The 11,435-nt window shown below is 45.2% G+C and overlaps 1 protein-coding gene across 2 annotated transcripts in view; it reads right to left on the bottom strand.

Annotated features, from left to right (window-relative positions):
* Fam126a (family with sequence similarity 126 member A) overlaps positions 1-4,349 on the bottom strand; it is a 65,456-nt gene extending 61,107 nt beyond the window's left edge. For both annotated transcript variants that reach the window (XM_036181087.1, XM_036181089.1), the window contains exon 1: positions 4,143-4,349. The gene's annotated coding sequence lies outside the window, so the exon portion shown is untranslated. The remainder of the gene's footprint in view (positions 1-4,142) is intronic.
* Between the last annotated feature and the right edge of the window lie 7,086 nt (positions 4,350-11,435).

The raw sequence follows: 11,435 nt of genomic DNA on the forward strand, positions 1-11,435 counted from the left end.
TGTTGACGTCAAACCTACAGGAACATACACAACCGGCATGCACAGACAACTGGAGCCGTGATTCTTTGGTGACAAGAATTGGGTTTCAACTCACTATACTTAACTCGAACTGAGACCTAACAACTGAGTCTCAGGTTTTAAACTGTAAAATAGGAATGATAATCCTTATTTCATAAAGTTGTGCAATTAAATTATTTAAATTATAGAAAGGATTTAAGCCCAATTTGAGATCTCAACAAACTGCAAGGAAGACATACTTATTTTTACAGTTTAAACTATTTCAAACCTGCCAAGGGAGAGATTGCTAGGGCGGAGAGAAAGAGAAAGCCCCTTCCTATTCTCTGCCCAGATCCTTTGTATTCAGAAAGCAAAGTACTACAGAGTTCATAATAGGGAAAATGGTACACTATGAGGTAATTCTCAAGCACTTCAAAACAAGCTACTATCAAGATTCCTTTATCCCCAGAAGAGCACCCTTTGATGAAATCCACTAAGAAGTCTAATACAACTCTCCAACCAACAGGTTCAAACAACACATTGTCATCTCAACATACATTCTGAGGGCATGTGACCAGATATAATATCTCAACTCAAAGAAAGAAAAAGGGAAAAAGATTTTTTTTTAACAGCTCATAAATGAAAAATTTGAGTATCTGACTATGAAACTCTAAATGCATTCTTGTGCATTTAGGGTGACTTCTTGGGATTGGCTAGCCTACCACAGGGCTTATCCCTGGGGAAACTGATTCTCCCTCTCTCAAGCACTCATTAATTGCGTGTAGCTCTTCTTTCAGGAAGAAGCCTCATGAGAATTCCCCCATCCACACTGACATGTCAATTAGTGTGGTCATTTTTTGGTTTGGTTTAGGAAACCACACTGTTGCAATTTCCTGGTATATACATGAGATTTCCCTGTCATATACAAAAGACACTATCTCATAGCAGACATCCCAGCTCTGTCTTCTGACTCTTAACAATCTTTCCACCCTCTCTTCCATGTTTTCTGAGTCATAGGTGTAGAGGTTGTGTTGTAGATGTATTAATGGGAGCTCAGCATCCCATAGTCAGTTTAAGAAGGATTTTCAACTGTTAAATGCTCTCTTTCCTCTGGAGGACCAAAAAGATTGCCTGGCAGCACTTGGCTTTCAAATAGTAAGCAACAGACAAACTGTTAATTCCCCACCCTACCCCACACCCCCCAAAACTGACAATTCATTCCATAGAGATACTAAGGGTCTTAGGCTCCACGGAAGGTGTTCTTCTGAAGGACATCTGTTCTCGCAATATTAGGATACTCTCTTACCTTTTTTGAGGACCTTTAAAAGGCACTTGAGGAAACCAATCTTAGTACTATTGACATCGACAATTATAACAAAGAAATATGCTGTCTTTATTTTCTTGTTCCTTGTTAAAGAAGTTGCTTCCAGAAATGTCCTTCCTTCTTACTGTCAACCTTCTCTTCAGCTCCTCAAGGACTAAGTTTGAATAATTATCTCATTTTCCCCCCAAATTTCTTATCATGAGTCTACCTTTTTTTCTTTATGCATGCATGCAAACAAATATTAAATTCTTTCAACCTATGCTCTACTGTAGTGGGCTTTTTATAAAGAATTTATTTATTTTATACATATGCCTATTTTGCCTACATATATATTTTGCCTACATACATATATGTGTGTGTGAGAACTGATGAGTGCCTGATGCCTTTGAAGGTCAGAAGAGGACATCAGATTTCCTGGAATTGGCGTTATGGATGATTATGAACAACCACGTGGATACTAGGAACCAAACCAGGGCCCTCTGCAAAAGCAACAAGTATTCTTAATATCTGAGCCATTTCTCTAGCCCCTAAAGTGGTATTTCAACCATGTTCACACAGTGAAATCATCTAGGAAACCAATAATATTTTTGAAGTTTTAAGCTTTTACAGGCAAGCACCCTATACCAACAGAAAGTAGGTGAGTGTTCCCTGGGGATCAGAAGGAAAGATTACAAAGGACACAAACAAACTTTAGGAAGTAATGTACTGGTTCATTACTTTAATTGTGGTAATGGTTTTACAAATACAAACATATTAAGCACTAAATGGTGCAACTGAAATATTTATAGTTTATTACATGCCAATCATACTTTAGAAAGTTGCTTAAATAAATGCTGATGCATAGGACCCTGCCCTCATTTGGGAAAAGAGTGGGGATTCCTTCTGAGAGAAAAAAATTTCAAGTTCTGCAAAAAATTACATATGTGTGGCCAAGGCAGAGAAGTGCTATTGCATAGCCAGCGTTTTCTCCTTTCTTTACGTCAGTTTTCTTGAAAAGTCTCACTCACACATCTCTACTTCACTGCCGCCAGTGATCTGATGGATGGTTTGTGAGCTCTGCTCCCAAAAGTCACCTAGGAAGAGTTCCTGGGCTTGACTACAAAACAAGTAACAGGCAACGGGATTCTGAACAAGAGTGAGCTAGAAGATATATTCAAACTTACTGTCCAAATTACACCATTCTGTAAAAATGCAAAGAAGGATTATAAAAGGACTTTATAAAATAGAAGAATCAAAACGAAAAAACTAGAAAAAGGAAGAACAGAGTCTCCACTATGGCTCAAATGCTAAAGGCACTTGCTGATGACCAGACAGGACAGGTGGAGGTAGAGAATGAGCTGATCTTGGTGCCATTGCAGCTGCGTGCACGCATGTGTGCTCCACACACGCACACACGCACACACACACACACACACACACTTTTTTAATTTTTCAAAAGAAAGACAGCAGGAACTGTGCACTGGCCTAGCCCATTCCCCACCCAGTGTTCACATCCAGAGGATGTTAGTCCTGATTACTAACAGGATTTCTAATCTGTTTCTGGCAATAATGTTAATAAATCAAATTAATAAATCAAATATTAATAAATAAAACGTCAATTGTAGAATCTGTTTTCTAAACACATCAGGGCTTCCTTCTGAATATCTGAATATCTTTGATGCTACTCCTGAAAAAGCAGCCCCTTTTTCTTTCCTTCCCTGTGCTTCAAAACACGGTTCAAACTTAGATTCATCCTGTAAACCTTAAAATGTTCACCTAAAGGGAAAAGGTTCTTACAAATGATAAGAGGGCTGGGGCTGCTGGCAGCAGAGCAGTCTTAGGAAAACACATCTCCTGGAACTATCACATTGCTTCAAGGTTACACTAATCTTTATGGCTTTATGTAGATAAAAGTTTAAAAATTGAAAACCTCAAACTGCAACGTGTTGCATGAACCACAGGGCTGGCACATCTCCAAAATCTACTGTGTTGCCCAAAGGACACCCACTTTGCAAAGCCAGTGTAGTCCTGCAGCCTGTAGCAGTCTCTAAGAGGTAGCAGCACTCCCCCTACCTGAGCTACACACCCGCCGCGTGCTATAGCGTTTTATCCTGGAACCGATTCTGTGCGGTGCAAAAAAAAAACAAACACTTAGGGTCAAATTTAAATCCTTCAGGAACTCTAAAGGTACAAAGCACACACATGCACGCTGCAGGGCAAACATCCAGTTTTGCCAAAGCGTGCAAACTCGGGGTGTTTTCGGGGGGCTGGGGGGGGGGGGGAGACACGTTCAGCGGAAACCCCGACGATCCTCGAGAGCGATCACGGCAGCCTCGGAGGAGGCACAACTCCGGGATCCAGGACGGCGCGGGAGGAAGAGGAGCTCTCCAGGCGATGAACAGACCAAGCTGGCACTCTGAACCCCCCAGCCCCGCGGGACCCGAGACCCGGGGGAGCACGACTCTGAGGAGCACCGGGTCTGCGGAGCCCGCGTGGGCCGTGGGGCCGGACGCTGGGCGGTGGGGACGAATGGGCAGCGGCCGTAGACCACGGTGGGCTCCGCGCTAGGCCGACCCTGGGGCGCCCCGAGCTCACCGCCCCAGCCGGGAACCGAGCCTCATCGGCAGCCGGCAGCCGGAGCGCCCAACTTCGGCTTCCCGGACCACCCCGACCGACCGCCCAGCCTCGCGCGGGAGCCGTTACCCGCAACGGGCCGCCGCCCCAGGACGAAGTCCTTGCCCGCCGCCCGCCGCTGCCTCAGCCCCGCTCCTCCCAGACCAAAGAAAGTTCTCGGTCTCCCGGCGCCCCGGGGGGCCCGGCGTGCGGCTCGCGGCGGACTCACCAGAGCAGCTCCGGGACCCACCGCGGCCTCGCCTCGCGACCACGGCGACCACAGCAACCGGGAGACTGCGCTCCGCCCGCAGCCGCGCCACCTGCCCCTCTCCTCCTAGCAGCACCGGTCCGGGCGAGCCATCTTCCCTCCTCTCTCTGACTGACAATCCAGCCCCGACAGCCGCCACTGCCGCCAGCCTCTCTGACAGGCACCACCCGGGACCCGTCCCCAGGCAGCCAACCACCACCGCTCCACGTTAGGGCAGCCTATCACTGCCCCCCGGGGTGGGACCAGAACAACTTCTCCACCAATGAGAATCTGCAGTTGTTGGAACTGGGGAGGGGAGGGGGGACCTTGGATGGGCGTGGTCTGAGCGATGGGCGTGGTCGGGGAAACGCCCAGGGGAGATGAGTGACTGCAGGGTTTGTGGTGGCCCCTAGGCAATGTTCACCAGTGAAGGTCTCAGACTCTCTGAGCCCTTTAGAGCTTATGAGCTTCTCCGAAGAAATTAAGCCTTACCAGATACTGTAAAACGTCATCAGAAAAGAAAAGCAAACTGATATTTAATTACTCAACTAAACCATTTCACAAGAATGTATCAAAATTTGATCAGATCCTGGGGGGGGGGGAAATGTACATTTTCAGAAATAGCAATGAAAATTCTTCCTTTTTCTTATGTTCTTTGCTTTTGGCCTTAGTCTTGAAATTTTCAAATATGGGTTTAAGAGATGAGTTAAGAGTTAAAAGTACTTACTGCTCTTGCATCCATGTGGAGGGGGGGGGTGTTCACACCCTGTAACTCCAGTTTCTGGGGATCAGCTGCCTTTGTCTGGCTTCTACAGTCATCCGTGCACATGTGCACATAACACACACACACACACACACACACACACACACACACACACACACACACGCAACAGGCAAAAGGGGAAGGGAGAAATGCCTCAGAGTTTAAGTGCCCGAGCTGCTCTTTCCAGATGAATGGGGTTCAGCTCCCAACACCCACATCAGGGTTCACAGCTGCCTGTAACTCCAGTTCCAGGAGATATGATGCTTCTGGCCTCAGAAGGCACCTGCACAGATATGGTACACATACACTCAGACTTACACATATACACGTTAAAAAATAAATATTTTTCTTAAGAAAAAGAAATTCAAATATACTTCTCCACTTTTTCCACAAGCCGCTTTGCATCTTCCCTGCCTTTTCTTCTTAACAAATGTTGTGTAAGGAGTGGAAACCGTCGCCCTGTTAGCCAGCTACTGCCCATGTTCCACCACGTCATTTGACCTTGGAAACTCCCCCATTACGGTCCTCTCAACTCTCATCTGGTTAAATTAGAAGAAGTAAAAAAAAAAAAAAAAAGCCAACCTCCAACCTGGAGACAGGAAGCCATTCTAGCTTAATGCTAGATATAAAAAATTTCTCCCAAAGCAATAAGCAACTTTTTAAAATGTGCCAAAGAAATAACAATCAATCCATCTTAGGTTTTATTAAGCACATTGCTAAAACAGGATCATCCCTCCAAAGGCATAGCTGAATATACAAGAAATAATAACAAAACATAGTGTGAAAGTCAACAGAACCATGTTCAGTGAGCAAAAAGAACACACTACAAGAAAAGCCAAAGAGCTGAGCAGAGAAAGATGAGTAGCTCTGAGATGGCGGCACAAGCCTGTGCTCCCAGCTACGGGAGGAGAGGCAGAAGGATCACATGTTTGAGGCCAGCCTGGGCCACTTAGTAAGACCCCATGGAGGTAAAGGTTTATGAGGGCAGAGGGCATGGTCCCACAGTAGAACACCTACTGATATGTGCTAGCCCCGAGTTCAAATCAGTACCAAAGAAAGTTTTAAGCCAGGATCATTTCAGAAAGAAAGCAGCAAGTCCAAAGTCACACAGCGGTGGAAGGGCACAGAGTGGTCAAGGAACACAGAAAGATGAGTGGAAGGACAAGAAGTCACCAACTAGCCTACAGCAGAAAGCTGAGATGCCGCTATGAAAAGCCTATAGGCCTGATATAAGATGTTTACACCAGCACCATTCACAGTGATGTCTGCATGGTTGGAAGTAGTCTCTGTCGTGTTGTCCAAAATGGCAGCAACTCACTAAATGTGGCTATTGAGCACTTGGAATATGGCATATTTGAGGACCTTGGGGTTTGTTTGTTTGTTTTTTAATTTGTGTGTGTGTGTGTGTGTGTGTGTGTGTGTGTGTGTGTGTTGCATGTATATAGGTGTGCATGTGCTGTAGCACATGTGTGGAGATTATTTTTTTATAGAATTGCTTCTCTCCTTCCATCTTTATGTGAGTTCCAGACATCAAACTTAGGTGGTCAGGCTTGTGTGCCAAGTGCCTTTAACCAGTAAGCCATCATACCAGCCCATGAACTCCAATATTAATATAATTTTAATAACACCCCTATTGAACACTTCAGGTGTATAGTTTAGTCTATGGGCAATGAGTAGCCCGCAGAAGTGTGGGGTGAGGGTATTAGTTTGGGGTTTTTATGAAACATGTAGCCTTGAGCTGGCCTCCTGCCACTGCTTCCAGGAATCCACTCCCATGTCCAGCTCAACAGAACTTTTAAATGATGTGGCCAATATAATGTTGCTTCATTTAGAGAGTAAGAATTCAAAAATAGGGTGAGTCTATCCCCTTTGATGGTATGGTAGTTTCAATGTAATTGGCCCCCATAATCTCATAGGGGGTGGTACTATTAGAAGGTGTGGCCTTGTTGAAGTAGGTGTGGTCTCATTGGAGGAAGTATGCCACTGTGGAGGTGGGCTTTGAGGTCTTATATATGTTCAAGTTACCACCCAGGGTCTCAGACCACCTCCTGTTGCCTACAAGATGTAGTACTCTCAGCTACTTCTCCAGCACCATGTCTGCCTGCATGCCACCATGTCCCACCGTGATGATAATGGACTGAACTTCTGAACTGTAAGCAAACCACCCTAATTAAATGTTTTCCTTCATAAGAGTTGCCATGGTCATGGTGTCTCTTCACTGCAATAGAAACCCTAAGACAGCCAGGAATCTTAATGAATCAGCCCAGGTTCTGGCAGAGAACTGGTATGTTCATTTCTGTCCTCTGGGATAGGATGTGATGAATGGGAGTGTGTAGCCCCAAGGCACAGGGACAGGAAGTCTGAAAAGTTAAATTATGCTTTCAAGCCCTGGGGAATAGGGGAGTGAATGTCCAGAGAGAGGAGGAAATCCAAAGACTCAACTAGGTCATCAAATAGATCAACAAGATATGCATAAGAAGATACACTCACTCAATCAGTTTTACTGGCCATTGGCCATGCTGGCCACTGATGTGTTGGCCTGATTTAAAGCCAGGGTGTCTAGTGGCAGGAAGGACAGAACCAAGGCAAGATTCCAAAAGCTGAGGACCTGAGCCACACCAATGGACAGGGACAGAAGGTGGAAGGAAATACCAGCTCCTGGATTGTACAGGCGCTTAACTTGTGACATACACAATCAAATGTTAGAAACCTACACACAGATAGCTGGCTAACAAACATGAGAAGTTAATGGTTAATCTTTTGATGCAAACATAAATGAGATGGCACAAGACAGTACACAATTAATGCATCGTTCCAGCAGAGGAGCAAGCCTTCCAGTCAAACATGATGAAGGAAGCTTCGTGGAGGAGGTATCATCTGAGCTGTGCCTTGAAAAAATGGGAGGAGTTTGAATCAGGAAAAAAGGTCTGGGGAGGAAAATCTCGGCATGCCTGGGGAAATAACAGAAGTGGGCCGGCACAAGCAATGTTCGGGGGCCACTGGATGCAAAAATACAACTGGCCACAGCCTGCCATCTTGGCTGTGAACAGAGCACCCTGAGTACAAGCACAGTGTGCAGGAAGACTGTATTCCTTCTCTGTTCTCTGTCTACTCACTGGAATCACTTAGGATGCTTTCCAACATTACTAATACTCCACCTACTCAATCAATCAGAAAACTGGGGAGAAGAGATGAGTTCAAGGGTATGACATAGGAACAGTTTTCCAACGCTAAATTTGGACTGTGTGGATGGATTGACTGAAGAGACATTGAAGTCTAAGTATACTTTATAGACATATGTTTTCTTCCTTCAGGCAGACAGGAAATAGTTTACTGCCAGGCTTTACTTCCTGTTCTACAGTCTTAAGCTAATATAAAGTCTTTGTGTCTTCCCCTAAGTCAAAATCAAACCAAAGAACAAAATTCTGTTTGCCAACTACTTTCCATCACAAGTTGTACACGTTGATTTCTAATAATAAGAGTCTAATAATAAGTTAACTAATAATAAAAGTCTAATAATAAGTTAACTGCTACACAAAACCATTTATACTTTAGTAGCAAAACAAGGGGGGTGGGGGGATGCCTAAAAAAACATTCTGTTTTAAAGGGGAAATGCTTTTAACCTACTTTATAAAAGCCATCATAGTCCAGGCCCTTCCTGCCCATCTTTGCTAATCTCTGCTATGTGTGAGCACAATTCCACATAAACTGTTAAGATGGTTTTACCATCCTGAAAGTGGGTCTATGAGAAGGCCAGTTAAACATTTTCCCTATGGCACTAAACCCCAGGATCTCTAAGAAAAGGAGTATCTAAAATGTATTTCTATTGAGGTTGCCTGGAAACAAGAAAGTAACATGACTTTTTAATGAAAAGAAAGAATTTTACTTTAAAGAGAGTGGGAAAGCCATACACACCCATAACCTCAGCACCCAGGAGGCTGAGGCAGGAGAACCGCCACAATTCAAAGCCACCGTGAGCTACATAGTGAGCACCAGGTCAGCAGGGGTCACACAGTGAAATACTGTCTAAAACCACCAAACAAACAAGAAACGGTAAGATTATGTCCAAGTTTTGCTTCAGTGGTATGTTAAACATATTACAGTCTCAAATTTTAGTGTGCCTAAAGGGCCATTCAGAGGTCTTGCAGTACCAGATGCTGGACCCGAGTCCCCTATAAGCCACTTCGTAGAACTGTATAACCTGGGGCAGCGCAGCTTAAGAGGTGACTGTAGGAACACTGCAGGACAGCAGGAACCGTGATGGCTACTTATACCTCTTAAGAACTTGAATTGACCATTGGAAGAAAAAAATCAATGGCACAGTCGGGGCCGAAACTAAAACATCAGGGAGCAAAGGCTTCAGAAGCCAGCAGAGGGACAAGTTCATGAACAAAGTGATGCTGGGAGGGAGAGAACAGACATACACCGCAGTGGGAGTAGAAGCCAGGCACAGAGCAAGTCACTGTCGTAAAGATGGGGTCACCTAAGACCTTGATCCAGGGACAATGAAGCAGTCTGTTTCCTACAGCTGCACTGGCTCACCCTGCGCACACCCCACCCCCATGTCTGCAGGCCACATCTGGGAGGTCCAGCTGCAGCTGTTCACACAGCCGAGTAGGGTTCCCGTCTCCACCATCTACAGCATTCCACTCATCCGGTCTTTCACCTCTGTAGAAACCACTAAGCAGGCTTCCAGAATTGTGAACTGTGATGTGAGACACATTTGGAGTTCTGTCCTCATTCCTGGCTCATAACTCTCATAACCCTGGTGTTGCTCCAAGTGAACCGAGACAAAAAATAATAATAATCAAGTATTTGGCCTTTTGATTTTGGTTTCTAAAACAACTTTGGAATGGCATGAGCGGGGGTCAGGGGGTGGAGTGGGGGGGGGGGGAGGAGAAAGCCAATCTCTTGTCATACTGTTGGGGTACTCTAGGACTCATTCAGGCTTCAGCAAAAATCTTTCTTTCTGACCTCTTTCTAGCTTTCTCTCGCCTGCTCCCTTTCCTCCCAAAAGCAGGCCATACAAATAAAAAATGACTGCTATCTTCCCGTCTCAGTCTTAGAGCTGGCCGTAGGGAAATGCTCTCATATCCCCCAGCTGATAGCAGATCCTTCGACCCCCAATCCCCCTTTTCAGCAGGGTGCTGTCCTCTACCCAGAAGAAAAGAATGCTGCACAGAGAAGCCAAGAAGAATCTGAACAGACAGGCTCTGCTGGGTTTCCCCACTTAGTCTGTTAGCATTAGGTTGTGACTTTCTGTCCAATCACACCTCTACATGACTGTCCATGCTTCAGTCATGCTTATGCAACAGATTCTCATGAAAACGGGCAGGCTTCAGGAAAGTCTGGACAGCTGAACATGCAGAGGCTTGCAGTAGTCAGCAAGCATCCACACACATGCAGAAGGATGATGCACTCAACTGCATAGGAGCAGAGGCTCCTGCCCTGAAGATTCTTCCATTCCTCACTCATGCGTCCCTTTGTCTATCTGCTTATCTATATGCTTTTAAATATCCTTAGGGAGCTGGTGGGCATAGTAATATTAATGTTCCCTGAGTTCCGTGAGGCTTTTTAAGCAAATTAGTTAATCAAGCCTAAAGAAGAGGTTCTGAGAGCTCCAAATTTAAGTCTGATGATCAGAAATTTTTGGAGGCCTGAATTTTTTTTCCCCCACTGGTATCTGAGTCCCTCATCCTTTGGGATCAAATACTGTCTCCATGCAGAAAAACGGTCAGCACTGAAGAAGAAGACGCTCAGCTGGTGTTTGCTGCACAACTGCTTGCTGGCTTGCTGGTAGGGAGAAATCCCCACCCCCCACATTTGAGGATCATGGAAATGACCTGTAGTAGGCTTTCTCAGACTGCCAGCCCCCAAATCATGACACAGAGACTTATTGTTAGTTATGAATGCTTGGCCTTATCTTATGCTTGTCCCACTAGCTCTTATAACTTAGCCTGTTTCTCCTCATCTGTGTTTTGCCTCAGGGCCGTTTACCTTTTTTTTTTTTTTTTTTCATTCTCTATGTCCTACTTTCACTGCTTCCATTGTGTGTGTCTGTCTGGCAGCTCCCTGGCTGTCCCTCTCTTTCTCCCTCATTCTCTCTCCTCTCCTTCTTTCTCCAGCCTAGACTCCTCCTACTACTTATTCTCTCTACCTGCCAGCCCTTCTCCTGCCTAGCTATTGACCATTCAGCTTTTTAACAGACCAATCAGGTGCCTTAGGCAGGCAGAGGCACACACCTTCACATCATTAAACAAATGCAGCATAAACAGATGCAACACACCTTACATATTTAAATATTCCACAACCTGATCTGTGTCATGGGTGTGTTGGAAGAGAAACTGAGTTGATTCTCGCTATGTCCTCGGACAGATAAAGTGAAAGATTGTTGGGCCCTGACCACTATTCCTTGGGTAGCTGTTTCCTTGCTTGCTGACCTTGACCAGATGTCCTTCCTATGTTAATTCCCTGACGGTTTCCTTCCTCCTAAACAGCTTACCAGAGGTTCC

Source organism: Onychomys torridus, chromosome 3 (assembly GCF_903995425.1).
Source record: "Onychomys torridus chromosome 3, mOncTor1.1, whole genome shotgun sequence".
NCBI lineage: Eukaryota > Metazoa > Chordata > Mammalia > Rodentia > Cricetidae > Onychomys > Onychomys torridus.